We start from the raw sequence: 14730 nt of genomic DNA on the forward strand, positions 1-14730 counted from the left end.
AAAAAAAAAAATGGTTCTGAAGAACATAGGGGCAGGACAGGAATAAAGACGCAGACATAGAGAATGGACTTGAGGACACAGGGAGGGGGAAGGGTAAGTTGGGACGAAGTGAGAGAGTGGCATGGACATATATACACTACCAAATGTAAAATAGATAGCTAGTGGGAAGCAGCCACATAGCACAGGGAGATCAGCTCCTGCTTTGTGACCACCTAGAGGGGTGGGAGGCAGGGAGACGCAAGAGGGAAGAGATATGGGGATATATGTATATACATATACATATATACATACATATATATGTATATGTAGAGCTGATTCACTGTTATAAAGCAGAAACTAACACACCATTGTAAAGCAATTATACTCCAATAAAGATGTTAAAAAAAATTAAATTAAATTAAAAAAAAAAAGAATCCCTGTTCCAGCACCTACTATGTGTCAGCGTCATGCTAGATGCAGAGACATAATAGCCAATAAAGCAGAAAAAGTCCCTTTTCAGGGAACTTATATTCTATAATAACAACTAAACATAAATCCTTTTAAAATAATTGATTCTGCTTAATGATAAGGAAATAAGGTGGTTATGATACAGAATAAGAGAAGCACGTATTTTGGGCAGTGTGGTCAGAGGAGGCTCCCTGGCGGGTGATATTTAAGTTGAGACCTGAAGGATGAGACAGACTTGGCCGTGCAGGACTAAAGAAAGAACATTGCGGGGGTGAGGGGTGGCAGGGAGAACAAGCCAAGGGTTCTGAACCCTTGGTGTGTTGAAAGACATGGTTAAAGGCCGTCAGTGTAACTGAAGAGTTGAAGAAGTTAGAGGCTGGGGAATAAAATGAGGCTGAAGAGGAGGCAGGGTGATATGACACACACACTGCCAGATAGGCAGTTTGTGGCATCACAGCATTTTAGAGCACTCTGCTGTGGCAAGAGCAGAAACAACAGACCAGTTACTAGACACTGCTGAGATCCCTCATTGAAAACCTACTAACAATGAGTCATGCTGTCATCAGCACCAGCCCCCACACCTGTTTCCTGAAGATGGCACTTGCTCCCTGGATTGGCAGTGAGCAGAGGTCCCAAGAAGGGCTTGAGCCCCAAACAGCTCCCACAGGGCTGCCTGAGACCCCACCTTGGGGCCCGTGTGGCTTCCTTTCAAGTGGCAGCTCATGGAGGGCAAGAGGCTTTTCATTTGGCAAACCCAGTGTTGGTGCAAAGACCTGAGAGGTGATGCTTGTGAGGGCTCAAAGTGTGGCAGAGCAGATACAAGTCCTGCCTTCCCCTCACGCTGTGTGACCTTGGGCACATGTGCAACCTCTCTGAACCTCCATTTCCTCATCATATTGTGATGATGAAACAAGAGGACAAGTCTTCTCAGGAGGCTTCTCAGGCCACTGAATCCTCCCCCCACTTCCCCTCCCCACAAATCTATATAATTTAGCTATGCAAAAAAAAAAAAAAAAAAAAAGAAGAGTTGGCCTAAGACAGTAGTAGTAAAGATAGAGAAGACAAATTCAAAATATATTTTAAAGATAGAACTAAAAGTACTGGGGCAAAGGGGGACAATGAAGGAGAAACAAAGGATGATACCCAAGTTTCTGACTTTGGAAACTGGCAAGATGGTGGTGCCATTTACTAAGATGGCCAAGATGGGATGTGGAAAGGCAGATTCAGGGAGATGGGATACAGAAGCGAAACAAGAGTTCCTCCTTGAGCATGAGACATCCAAACAGACGTCAAGGAGGCAGTCAGATGTGGGGTCTGGAGGTCAGAAGAGGTCACTATTGGACATATACATACACTGGGGAGCTCACTGACGGCATGTAAAGCCCTGGGAACAGATGAGCATGTAGAGGGAGAAGAGGGCCTAAGCCACATCCTGAAGGACTCTCCACATTCAGAGGTCCCCAAAAGAAGGAAATGCTCGCAAAGGAATAAGGAACGGCCAGTAGGGACGGCGGAAGCCAAGTTAGGGGGGAATTTCAAGAGCAGAAGGGAAAACTGTGCTAAAGCTACTCAGAGATCTAGTAAGACAGGATAGGAATGCATCCATTGGAGGCAGCAACACAGAGGACTTGAATGACCCTGAGAAACTGCACAAGAGTGATGGGAAAAGATATCAGACTGTCAGAGTGAAGAGAAAATGAGTAATGAAAAGCTACAGTACATCTAGACAATTTAGAAATTCTGCCTTAAAGGGGGGCAGAGAAATGGGGTGAGAGACAGACAGGGCTATTAGGGTGTAGGAAGATATCTGGCTCGTTAATTTTTAATATAGGGGTACCAGAACATTAATTCCCTTATTCCTTCAGTCGTTCAGAAAATACGTATTAAACACCGGCACAACATCCTTAGGGAGCTTACAATCTACCAGGGGACAGAGGCAATAAACAAATACTCATATACTAATTTCAGGTGGGGAGAAATGCGTTGAAAACAAATAAAGCACGTGAAGGGGATAGAGAGTAACACTGATATTTTAGATGAGTCAGGGGGCCGGCTCAGAGGGGGTGGCATTTGAGGGAGAACTAAATGAAGTGCAGGAGCAGGAATCCTAGACAGGAAGGGGCTGGGAGGTGAGAAGAGATGGAGAGGAAGATATGGACAATCTTCTTGGCAGTGGGGGGCAGCATGTCAGGGCACAGAGAGAGGCCGGTATGTCTGGGGCACCTCAAGAGATAGGCAGGGTGGGAAGAGATGGGGACAGAGAGTTAGCAAGGGCCTTAAGTACAACAGGGCTGAGAGTTCGAACTGTATACTGTTTGTAGGGAGTCCACTGCAGGTCGTATAAAAGTCTAACACAGGGCTTCCCTGGTGGCGCAGTGGTTGAGGGTCCGCCTGCCGATGCAGGGGACGTGGGTTCGTGCCCCGGTCCGGGAAGATCCCACGTGCCGCGGAGCAGCTGGGCCCGTGAGCCATGGCCGCTGAGCCTGCGCGTCCGGAGCCTGTGCTCCGCAACAGGAGAGGCCACAACAGTGAGAGGCCCGCATACCGGGAAAAAAAACAAAAAAAAAAAAACAAAAAGTCTAACACAGAAGGATCACTGTGACTGTTGTGTAAACTTGGAGCAAGAGGTACATAGCAGAGGCTCACTTAGGAAGTGGCTGCAGAAGTCCCAGAAGACTTGGTGGTGGCCTGGGCTTGGATTTAGGAGTGGGGGTGGGAGATTAGGAGCACTTGGATTTGGGATGGATGCTAATGGCTCGAATACGAGGTGGGAGAGAAAGACAGGGATCAAGGATGACTCCAGGTTCGTGGCTGAGCAACTGGGTAGAGTCGTTGCTGAGATGAGAAACAATGGAAGAAGTGCAGGGTTAGAAAAGAAATCAAGACTTGGGTTTTGGACCTGTTAAGTTTGAGATGTCTATTAGACAACCAAGTAATGAGATAAAACAGGCAGCTAGCTGGAAAGCAAGGGAGAGACGGGGACTAGAGGTAAGCATATGAAATCATCAACATGTAGGTTTAAGGTATTTAAGGCCCTGGAAATGAAGGAGAGCACCTATGGAGTACATTAAGATGGGGAAGAGGTCAGAGAACAAAGGCCTCGGCACTGCAAAGTTTAGGGGCCAGGAATGGGGAGAGACGGATCCAGCAGAGGAGACAGAAAAAACAAGTGAGTTGTGAACAGAATCAAGATGGAGGAGCATCACAGAAGCCAAGGAAAGAAAGAATTTCAGGAAGGAGGGAGTGGTCGGCCATGTCCTGGGCTGCTGAGATAAGCGCCGGCTCCAAAAGAAAGTGCAGGGACTTCTGTGACTCATGATGAATGAAAAATGCTCTAACATTCCTTCCCCATAAGTGTACTCAGACTACGTAGTTATCTGGAATAGGAACCTTCAGTTCATCTAGAACACCAAGGCTCTGTTTCCATGAATGCCTCATCACATGGCAAGCCCTCCTTCAGGATTCTCCCAGCCAGCAACCCAGGAGACCCCTGTGTCTGTGAAATGGCAACAGCTCAAAAATGGGGAAGCAGACAGTGCTCAGAGCCAAGAGAATCAGATATGCTAGAGCAGGACAGAACTCTTCTACAGGTTTCTACATTTTTCTAACTCACAGCCTGTAAGAGGAAAATTAACAAAGTTATTCCTCCCATCTCACATGCTAACTGAAACTGCAGAATAGCTGCATTTTCGACAATTCTGATTTATTGTTTCTAACCCCTTTTTTCCCCTCTATGCTTTGTTCATGTTGCAGTCCCTGACTTTTAAAATCAGATTTATTGAAGTTTAACTTATATACAGTAAAAATGGACCCTTTCTAAGCTGGATGCATTTTGACGAACATAAACCATCACATAACCTCCGCCACAATAAACACATAGAGCATTTCCATCACCTCAGAAAGTTTCTTTTGCCCTTCTGCAGTCAATCTCCTCTGCTCTTCAATGATCTGTCCTCAGCAAGCAAGGATCTAATTTCTGTAATTTACAGTTTTGCCTTTACAGAACATCACATAATTGGAATCAAAAAGGATGCAGCCTTTTATGTCTGGATTTTTCACCTGGCACAATGCTTTTGAAACTTAGCCATGTTGTTGCCCCTATCAGAAATGTTCTTTTTTGCTTCTGAATAGTATTCCACAGTGTGGATGTACCACAGTTTATCCACTCACCAGTTGATGGACATTTGTTTCCAGGTGTTAGCTATTATGAATAAAACTTTGTATGAACTTTTGTTAAAATGTCTTATGTGGACACAGGTTTTCATTTCTCTTGGGTCAGTACCCAGAAGCGAGATTGCTGGGCCATGTAGCACCTAGCTTTTACTAAGAATAGCTAAATACTTCCTGAGCACTAACTTTGCAACATGCAAAGTTCTAAGCTCTTAACAGGCCTGATATTACACAGTTCTTAAAACAGCAATCAAGTTATTACTGTTCTTGTTTTACTTACGAGGAAACTAAGGCACAAAGAGGTTAGGTCACTTGCCCGCCATCACACAGCTAGTGTGTAGCAGAGCCAGGATTCTCAAATTTAGGAATTGCAGGGCAAAGCAAAAACTATCAACTATTTTGCTTTGCTGCCTCCCTCAAGTCAAAGGCATGATGTCTGAGAGAGATCACAAATTTCTGACACTATATGGATTGTGGCCAAACATAGCCACTGCTGACTATTCCTTTCCTCCCTTTAAAATCATGACAATGAATACACTGGAACTCTGAGGGTCACTGTAATAACAACATGTCATTTTAAAGTCAGAACTTTATAGGATAATGTTGGGAAATGCTTTTAACTTTGTCACAGAAGTTTGTAAATATTAACTTACTGGTGTTTAATAACAACTCTAGGGGGCTTCCCGGGTGGCGCAGGGGTTAAGAATCTGCCTGCCAATGCAGGGGACATGGGTTCGAGCCCTGGTCAGGGAAGATACCACGTGCCGCGAAGCAACTAAGCCCCTGCACCATGACTACTGAGCCTGCACTCTACAGCCCGCAAGCCACAACTACTGAAGCCCACATGTCACATACTACTGAAACCCGCACACCTAGAGCCTGTGCGCCACAACGAGAAGCCACCGCAATGAGAAGCCTGTGCACCACAACGAAGAGTAGCCCCCACTCGCCGCAACTAGAGAAAGCCTGCGCGCAGCAACGAAGACCCAACGCAGCCAAAAATAAATAAATTAATTAATTAAATAAATCTATTTTTTTTTTAAAAAAAAAACACTCTAGGGGAAGCTGAAGTCAGCCCTCCTCTTCCACCAGCATGGCAAATACTCAGAGTTAATAACAAGGCTCTTTTGGAGATGTCTCCACCCTCATGACATGAAAGGCCATGTCAGGGGAAAAATACAAGGACTCTGGAATCAGACAGATCTGTTTTCAAATTTCAGCTCTGCTTTCTAGTGGACAGGTGCATACAGACCTCCTCACATGCAAAAATTGCTGTGAATAATTCCTAATTTGCAGCACAGCCATAAAGATTCGACAGCACAACATGGGTGAAAACACTGAACATGGTGTCTTACATATTTAATAAACCCTTCCTTTCCCTCCTTCCTCGTCTCTTCCAGAACGTACTGTTGAGCCTCCGAAATTAGTGAGATAGAAGTTGGTTACTTAGCAAAAACCTTTATTGGTTTAACTTTTCATCCAAGTAGCAGCAAAGGACAGACTGGAAAGTGGTTCTTTAAAATTTCTCATCTTAAAAAAAACGTTATGCAAACTTCGCATTTTATTTCACGATATAATGAAATTACTTTAATATAAAAATGTTGTATATTTACCTCCAGCTAAGTAACTTAGCTTTCTCTGGAAAATTTTAAGGATATTTGTTTTGGGATGATTTCCCCTGATAAATGGTGGCTTTATTTACACGCTGCCACACTGCCACTTACATGGGATATGAAGACTCCCAATTATAAAGCATGAACCCACGAAGTCTTACCTAAGACTTCAAAAAGATTTCACACACTTGGGTCATTATTGGCTACTGTCTGCAATCTCTTTACATCATTCTAACATCTACCCTACAATGCAGCCCACTTTGCAGTCTTGGCTCCAAAAACTTATAACTCTGAATTCTCCAAATGAGAAAAACAGCTACTTTCTGTTACCCCTTTGTGCAGCCTCCTGGCTACTTGTAAGGTAAAGAGATACTGGTTGTAATCTGCTTTCTGAGACAAATCTCTGTAATGGCTACAATAGTAAACAAATACTGCAAATCTGGAAGCGTTTTTCAAATAACAAGAAGACACGGGACAAGCATGACCTTAAGTAAACTGGGATGACAGAGGAGTGATAGTTTTTTGTTGTTTTTTTTCAGTTACATATTTTTTTTCAGATTATTTTTCCATTATGGGTTATTATAAGATATTGAATATAGTTCCCTGTGTTATACAGGAAATCCTTCTTGCTTATCTATTTTATGTATAGTAGTGTGTATCTGTTAATGCCATACTCTTAATTTATCCCTCCCCACTCCCTTTCCCCGTTGGTAACCATAAATTTGTTTTCTATGTCTGTGAGTCTTTTTCCATTTTGTATATTGATTCATTTGTATTATTTTTTAGATTGACATATAAGTAATATTATATAATATTTGTCTTCTCTGACTACTTACTTCGCTTAGTATGATACTCTCTAGGTCTATCCATGTTGCTGCAAATGGCAATATTTTATTCTTTTTTATGGTTGAGTAATATTTCAGTGTGTGTGTGTGTGTGTATATGTATATATATATATATATATATATATACCACATCTTCTTAAGCCAATCATCTGTTGAGGACACTTGGATTGTTTCCATGTCTTGGCTACTATAAATAGTGCTGCGATGAACATTGGGGTGCAAGTATCTTTTAAAATTAGAGTTTTCACCTTTTTTGGATATATGCCCAGCAGTGGGATTTCTGGATCACATGGTAGCTCTATTTTTAGTTTTTTAAGAAAATTCCATACTGTTCTCCGTAGTGGCTGTACCAGTCTACATTCCCACTAACAGTGTAAGAGGGTTCTCTTTTCTCCACACTCTCTCCAGCATTTATCATTTGCAGACTTTTTGATGATAGCCATTCTGACTGGTGTGAGGTGATACCTCACTGTGGTTTTGATTTGCACTTCTCTAATAAATAGTGATGTTGAGCATCTTTTCATATGCCTGTTGGCCATCTGTGCCCATTTTTTGATTGGGTTAGCTTTTTTTTTTTTTGGATTTAGTTATATGAGCTGTTTGTATATTTTAAATATTAACCCCTTGTTGGTCACATCCTTTGCAAATATTTTCTCCCATTTCAGAGGTTGTCTTTTCGTTTTGTTGATGGTTTCCTTTGCTATGCAAAAACTTTTTAAGTTTGATTAGGTCACATCTGTTGATTTTTGCTCTTCTTTTGTCTTGGGAGGTGGATCTAAGAAAATATTGCTATGATTTATATCCAAGAATGTTTCACCTATGTTCTCTTCTAGGAGTTTTATGGTATCATGTCTTATATTTAGGTCTTTAAACCATTTTGAGTTTATTTTTGTAATATGGTGTGAGGGAGTGTTCTAATTTCACTGATTTGCATGTAGCTGTCCAGCTCTCCCAACACCACTTGCTGAAGAGATTGTCTTTTCTCCAACATATATCCTTGCCTCTTTTGGCGCAGATTAATTTACTGTGGGTGTGTGGGTTTATTTATGGGCTCTCTATTCTGTTCCATTGATTTTCATGTGTGTTTCTGTGCCAGTGCCACACTGTTTTGATTACTGTAGCTTTGTAGTACTGCTAAAGTCTGCGGGGGCGCGTGTTATGCCTCCAGCTTTGTTCTTTTCCTTCAGTATTGCTTTGGCAATTCTGGGTCATTTGTGGTTCCATATAAATTTTAGAATTATTTGTTCTAGGTCTGTGAAAAATGTCATGGGATTTTAATAGGGATCACATTAAATCTGTAGATTGCTGTGGGTAGTATGGCCATTTTAACAATGTTAAATCTTCCAATCCAAGAGCATGGGATACCTTTCCATTTCTTTGAATCACCTTCAACTTCCTTCATCAATGTTTCATAGTTTTCAGCATATAGGTCTTTCACCTCCTTGGTTAAGTTTATTCATAGTTTTTTGTTGTTTTTGTTTTTTTTCCCCAGTGTGATTTTAAATGGGATCATTTTTTCACCTTCTCTTTCTGATATTTTGTTAGTGTAAAGAAATGCAACAGATTTCTGTATATTAATCTTGTATCCTGCTACCTTGCTGAATTCATTTATCAGTTCTAATAGGTTTTATGTGGCATCTTTAGGCTTCTCTATATAGAGTATCACGTCATCTGCAAATAACAACAATTTTACCTCTTCCCTTCCAATCTGGATACCTTTTATTTCTTTTGCTTGTTTGACTGCCGTGGCTAGAACTTCCAATACTATGTTAAATAGAAATGGTGAGAGTGGGCATCCTTGTCTTGTTCCTGAATTTGGCAGAAAGGCTTTCAGCTTTCACTATTATGTATTATGTTGGCTGTGGGTTTGTCATAAATGACTTTTACTATGTTGAGATATGTTCCCTCTGTACCCACTTTGGTGAAAGTTTTTATCATGAAGGGATGTTGAATGTTATCAAATGCTTTTTTTGCATCTATTAAGATGATCATATTTTTGTCTTTTCTTTTGTTAATGTGGTATACCACATTGATTGATTAGTTTATGTTGAACCATCCTTGCTACCCTGGAATGAATCCAGCTTGATCATGATGTATGATCCTTTTTATGCATTACTGGATTCAGTTTGGTAATATTTTGTTGGGGATTTTTACATCTATATTCATTAGAGATATTGGCCTGTAATTTTCTTTTTCTGCAATGTCTTTGTCTGGCTTTGGTATCAGGGTGATAGTGACTCCATATATGAATTTGGGAGTGTCCTCTCCTCTTTAATCTTTTGGAATAGTTTGAGAAGGACTGGGGTAAGTTCTTCTTTGTATGTTTGGTAGAATTCCTCAGTGAAGCCTTTCAGTCCTGTACTTTCGTTTGCAGGGAGTTTTTTGTGTTTTTTTTTTTTAATTACAGATTCTATTTCACTTCTAGTGATTGGTCTGTTCAAATTATGTGTTTCTTCTTGACTCAATTTTGACAGGCTATATATTTCTAGAAACTTGTCCCTTTCTTCTAGGTTGTCCAATTTGTTCATAGTATTTTCTTATTATTTTTGTATTTCTGTGGTATTGGTTTTTATTTCTCTTTCATTTCTTATTTTGTTTATTTGGGTCCTCTCTCTTTTCTTCTTGGTGATCCTGGCTAGAGGTTTGTTGATTTTGTTTATTTTTCAAAAAACCAGCTCTTGGTTTTATTGATTTTTCTATTGTTTTCTTGATCTCTGTTTTATTTATTTCCTCTCTGATCTTTACTATTTCCTTCCTTCTGCTAACTTTGGGTTTTGTTTGTTCTTCTTTTTCTAGTTCTTTTAGGTGGTAGGTTAGGCTGTTTGAGATTTTTCTTGATACAGGAAGGCCTGTATTGCTATGAATGTCACTCTTAGAACTGCTTTTGCTGCATCCTATAGGTTTTGTAAGGTTGTGTTTTCATTGCCATTTCTCTTGAAGTATTTTCTGATTCCCTCTTTAATTTCATTGTTGACCCACTGGTTTTTCTGTAGTATGTTATTTAGTCTCCATGTGATCATTTTTTTCATGTTTTTATTTCTGTGGTTGATTTCCAGTTTCATCCTGTTGTGGTCAGAAAAGATGCTTGAAATAATTTCTATCCTCTTAAACTTGTTGAGGCTTATTTTGTGTCCTAGTGTGTGGTCCATCCTAGACAATGTTTCATGTCCATTTGAAAAGAATGTGTATTCTGGGTTTTGGGAATGTAGTGCCCTGTAAATATCAAGTAAGTCCAATTGTTCCATTGTATCATTTAATGTCTCTGTTGCGTATTGATTTTGTCTTAGAGATCTGTCCATTGATGTCAGAGGGGTATTAAAAGTCTCCAACTATAATTGTATTCCTGTCAATTCCTCCCTCTATGTCTGTTAGTATTTGTTTTATATATTTAGGTGCTCCCATATTGAGTGCATGTGTTAACGAGTATAATATCCTCTTCTTGTATTGACCCCTTTATCATTATACAGTGTCCTTCTTTGTCTTTCTTTATGAACTTTGTTTTAAAGTCTACTCTGTCTGATATGAGTATTGCTACCCCTGCTTTCTTGTAGTTTCCGTTTGCATGAAATATCTTTTTCCAACCCCTCACTTTCAATCTCTGTGTGTCTTTCAGCCTAAACTGAGTCTCTTGTAGGGCAGTATATTATTGGTTCCTTTTTGTTTTTTTTCTTAAATCCAATCGGCCACTCTATTTTTTTTGTTTGGAGCATTTAGTTCATTTAAAGTAATTCTTGATAAGTATGTATTTATTGCCATTTTAAACCTTGTTTCCAGTTGATTTTATAATTCTTATTAATTCTTCTTATTAATTTCTTCTCCTTTTTGTTTTTCCTTTTGTGGTCTGATGGTTTCCTCTTGTATTATGCTTGAGTTCCTTTGTTTTTGGTTTTTGTGACTCTATTGTATAATTTTGATTTGTGGTTACCCTGGTTTTTAAGTATGTTGACACATAACTATATCTACTGGCTTTAGACTAAGTCATACAAGTTCAAACACATTCTGAAAGATCTACATTTTTTTTTACTCCCCTCCCCCACATTTTGTGATTTTGATGCCCTATTTTACATCTTCATGTTTATCCTTTTGCTATTAACTGTAGCTATAATTGCTTTCACAAAAATCATTTGATTGTTTTTTAATCTATGTACTGGCTTATTTAAGTAATCTTCAATCAGTTTATATATTTTCCTTTCTTATTGTGAGTCTCCCTTTCCTATAGGTTTTTTTTTTTTTTTTTTTGTGGTACGCGGGCCTCTTACTGTTGTGGCCTCTCCCATTGCAGAGCACAGGCTCCGGACGCACAGGCTCAGCGGCCATGGCTCACAGGCCCAGCCGCTCCGCGGCATGTGGGATCTTCCCAGACCGGGGCACGAACCTGTGTCCCCTGCATCGGCAGGTGGATTCTCAACCACTGTGCCACCAGGGAAGCCCTCCTATAGATTCTTGACTCTTTTCTACTTAGAGAAGACCTTCCAATATTTCCTTTAGGTTAGGTTTAGTATTGCTGCATTCTTTTAGTTTTTGCTTATCTGAGAAATTCTTTATCTCTCTTTCTATTCTAAATGATAATCTTCCTAGGCAGGGTATCCCAGGTTGTAAGTTTTTCCCTTTCAGGACTTTGAATATATCATTCCACTCCCTTCTGGCCTGCTAAGTTTCTGTAGAGAAATCATCTGATAGCCTTATAGGGGTTCCCTCGTGACTGACTCTTTTCTCTTAGTGCTTTTAGAATCTTTAACTTTTGCCATTTTAATTATGATATGTCTTGGTGTGGGTCTGTTTGGGTTCATCTTGTTTGGGATCTTCTGTGCTTCCTATACCTGGATATCTGTTTCCTTCTTTAGGTTTGGGAAGTTTTCAGCCACCATTTCTTCAAATACCTTTTCAACCCCCTTCTCTCTTTCTTTTTCTTCTGGAACCTCTATTATGCATAGGTTGGTGTGCTTTATATTATCTTATAAATCTCATATGTTGCTTTCTCTTTTTTTTTTTTTCATTTTCTTTTCTGTCTGCTGTTCTGCTGGGTGATTTCCATTATTCTATCTACCAGATCACTTATTCATTCTTCTGTGTTATTTAGTCTGCTATTCATTGCTTTTAGATCAGTTTTTATCTTGGCAATTGAACTGTCTAATTTTGATTGCTTCCTATTTCTAGTTTCTAGCTTCTTGTTACAGTGACCTGCATTTCTTTCTTAATTCCTTTAGCATTTTTATTACCTCCTTTTTGAACTCAGGGTCAAGTACACTGAGTTTGTTCTTTCAGGGGATTTCTCTTGTTCTTTTAATTGTGAGTAGTTACTTTGCTTTTGCATTTACTTACATTTCTTATATTTACATTACTTACATTTCTCTGTCTCTATGAATTTAGGAGAAATAGTTATCTACTTTGTTCTTGAAGGTCTGTTTTTATGTGGGAGCATTCCTGTGCAGGCTGTGAGTCCAATATTTTTGGTGCTAGGGCTGTTTTTGGTATGAATGCCTGCCACATCTTTCCTCAGAGTGTGCTGGACATTATCCCCTTGATAGGGGGTTGACTGCTGTTCTGGTGTCCAGATCCTGCACTGGGTGTTGGGTGATGCCTCCTCTTTGCTCCATGGCTGTCACAGCCCTGTCAGTGGTGAGGTCTGCTCCCCACTTGTTGCAGTAGAAGTCCTGAGGGTCAGGTTCAATAAAGCTCCATTGTACTTAAGTATATGCTCTGCCCCCAAGGAAGTGAGCTCTGAAGCAAGTGAGACCCATTGTGGTCACCACAAACCTATGCGCTACCCATGCAGGTGTCCAAGATTTTGCCCAGAAGCAGCCCAAGGTCACATTCCTTTCTCTGTTGTATTCATCCCAGACCTAGTACTAAGCTGGTGGAGGAGGCCGGAGCATCGTGGCTGCAGGAATTGAGGTGGTTGTGCTGTGGCCTGGGACCTGTGCTGCCTCTATGGCAGGCCTCTTCCTGTACCTGTCCACCCCAGATACAGCTCCAAGCTGTGGTGTGGGGTGGGCTTAACTACAGCACTCCTGCTGAGAAAGGAACTGCTGCATACTCCTATCCAGGGGCTGTCCACTGAGGACATGGGATTCTGTGATGCCACTGACCACCACATGTGCACGCCAACAAAGTCCACTACTGCCCAGATCTGGCCCCACTGTTGGAGGGCTGATAATGAGCTCAGATGTCAGCCCCACCCCAACCCTGTACATACTCACAAAGCCTGCACCACCGGAGCCGTGCTCTGCTGTTAGCAAGCTGACAGTGGGGTTCCGTTGGTGGACCCACGTCCCACCCTACATGCACTAACAATGGACCACACTTCAGGCCCTCCAGCCTGTCTCCAAGCAGCTAGACCAAGTCCTCTCCCAAGGTCCCTTCGCTGCAGTTTCAGCACTTTAGCACATACTAGCAGCCCTGCCCGGTGTGCATTTCAGGCTTGGAAGTGTAGCAAGGTGGCAGTAGTCAGCATCAGGGCTGGTCTCTCTCTGCTCTGATTGCTAGCAAGCCAGCAAGTACACATGTCTCATGAGCAGAGTCCAGGCCCCTCCAGCTCCCTATCTGTCCCAGTGGGCCTCCCAGCAGACAGGGGAGTTTCATAAAGCAAGGGCCTGCCTGTGTGGACACTCCCTTCTTTACAGATCCCCCCAGGGGTGCTGGTCCCATCCTGATGCCTTTTGTTTGTTTGTTTGTTTTTTTGTCCTACTCAGTTACATGGGATCTTTCTTTCAGCTTTGGTCATTTAAGAGATCTTCTGCCACTGTCTGGTTGGTTTTTTGTGAGAGTTGTTCTACTTGTAGATGTAGTTTTTGATGTGCTTACATGGGAAGGTGAGTTCTACATCCTTCTACTCTGCCATCTTGATCTCCCAATAGTTTTTTACTCAATTGAAAAGACGTTAACATATTAATCCTGAGAAGCCAAAGGATTTAATTCAGCTATGCTAGTGGATGTGGTTGCTCAGTTATATATGCATTATGATAAAGGAAATAATTTAGTCCTTAAAACATATTTTTATGAAAGAGCATTTTCATTTTGTCTTAAGATAATGCCACATGCCCCCTTTCACTGACGCCACACACACTTGTAAGTATGTTATTCGGAAGTCCCTGGATATTATAAATACCCTGAGCAACATGTAAAGTCACAGAAATCTTGCTTTCATTATTTTGTCATCAAAATCCCCTTGACAAACTTTTCTTTCCCCCCTTAACTCTCTCTCCTGGAAGGCAAGGGTGGGAATTCCTTGTGTATGAGATCCTGACCCACAGCACAGTGGGCGGTTGACAGGTAACAATAACATTTGCTCTCAGAAGCTACGTTTTTTTTAACATCTTTATTGGAGTATAATTGCTTTACAATGGTGTGTTACTTTCTGCTTTATAACAAAGTGAACAGTTATACATTTCACATGTTCCCATATCTCTTCCCTCTTGCGTCTCCCTCCCGCCCACCCTCCCCATCCCACCCCTCTAGCTGGCCACAAAGCACCAAGCTGATCTCCCTGTGCTATGTGGCTGCTTCTCACTAGCTATCTATTCTACATTTGGTAGTGTATATATGTCCATGCCACTTTCTCACTTTGTCACAGCCTACCCTTCCCCCTCCCCACATCCTCAAGTCCATTCTCTAGTAGGTCTGCATCTCCTTTCCCATCTTACCCATAGTTTCTT

General features: G+C 41.2%; 1 protein-coding gene across 8 annotated transcripts in view; it reads right to left on the minus strand.

The window, feature by feature from the left end:
• ANO6 (anoctamin 6) overlaps nucleotides 1-14730 on the minus strand; it is a 223688-nt gene that overhangs the window by 154589 nt on the left and 54369 nt on the right. The gene's annotated exons all lie outside the window — the stretch shown is intronic.

Source organism: Physeter macrocephalus, chromosome 6, assembly GCF_002837175.3.
Source record: "Physeter macrocephalus isolate SW-GA chromosome 6, ASM283717v5, whole genome shotgun sequence".
Lineage (NCBI taxonomy): Eukaryota > Metazoa > Chordata > Mammalia > Artiodactyla > Physeteridae > Physeter > Physeter macrocephalus.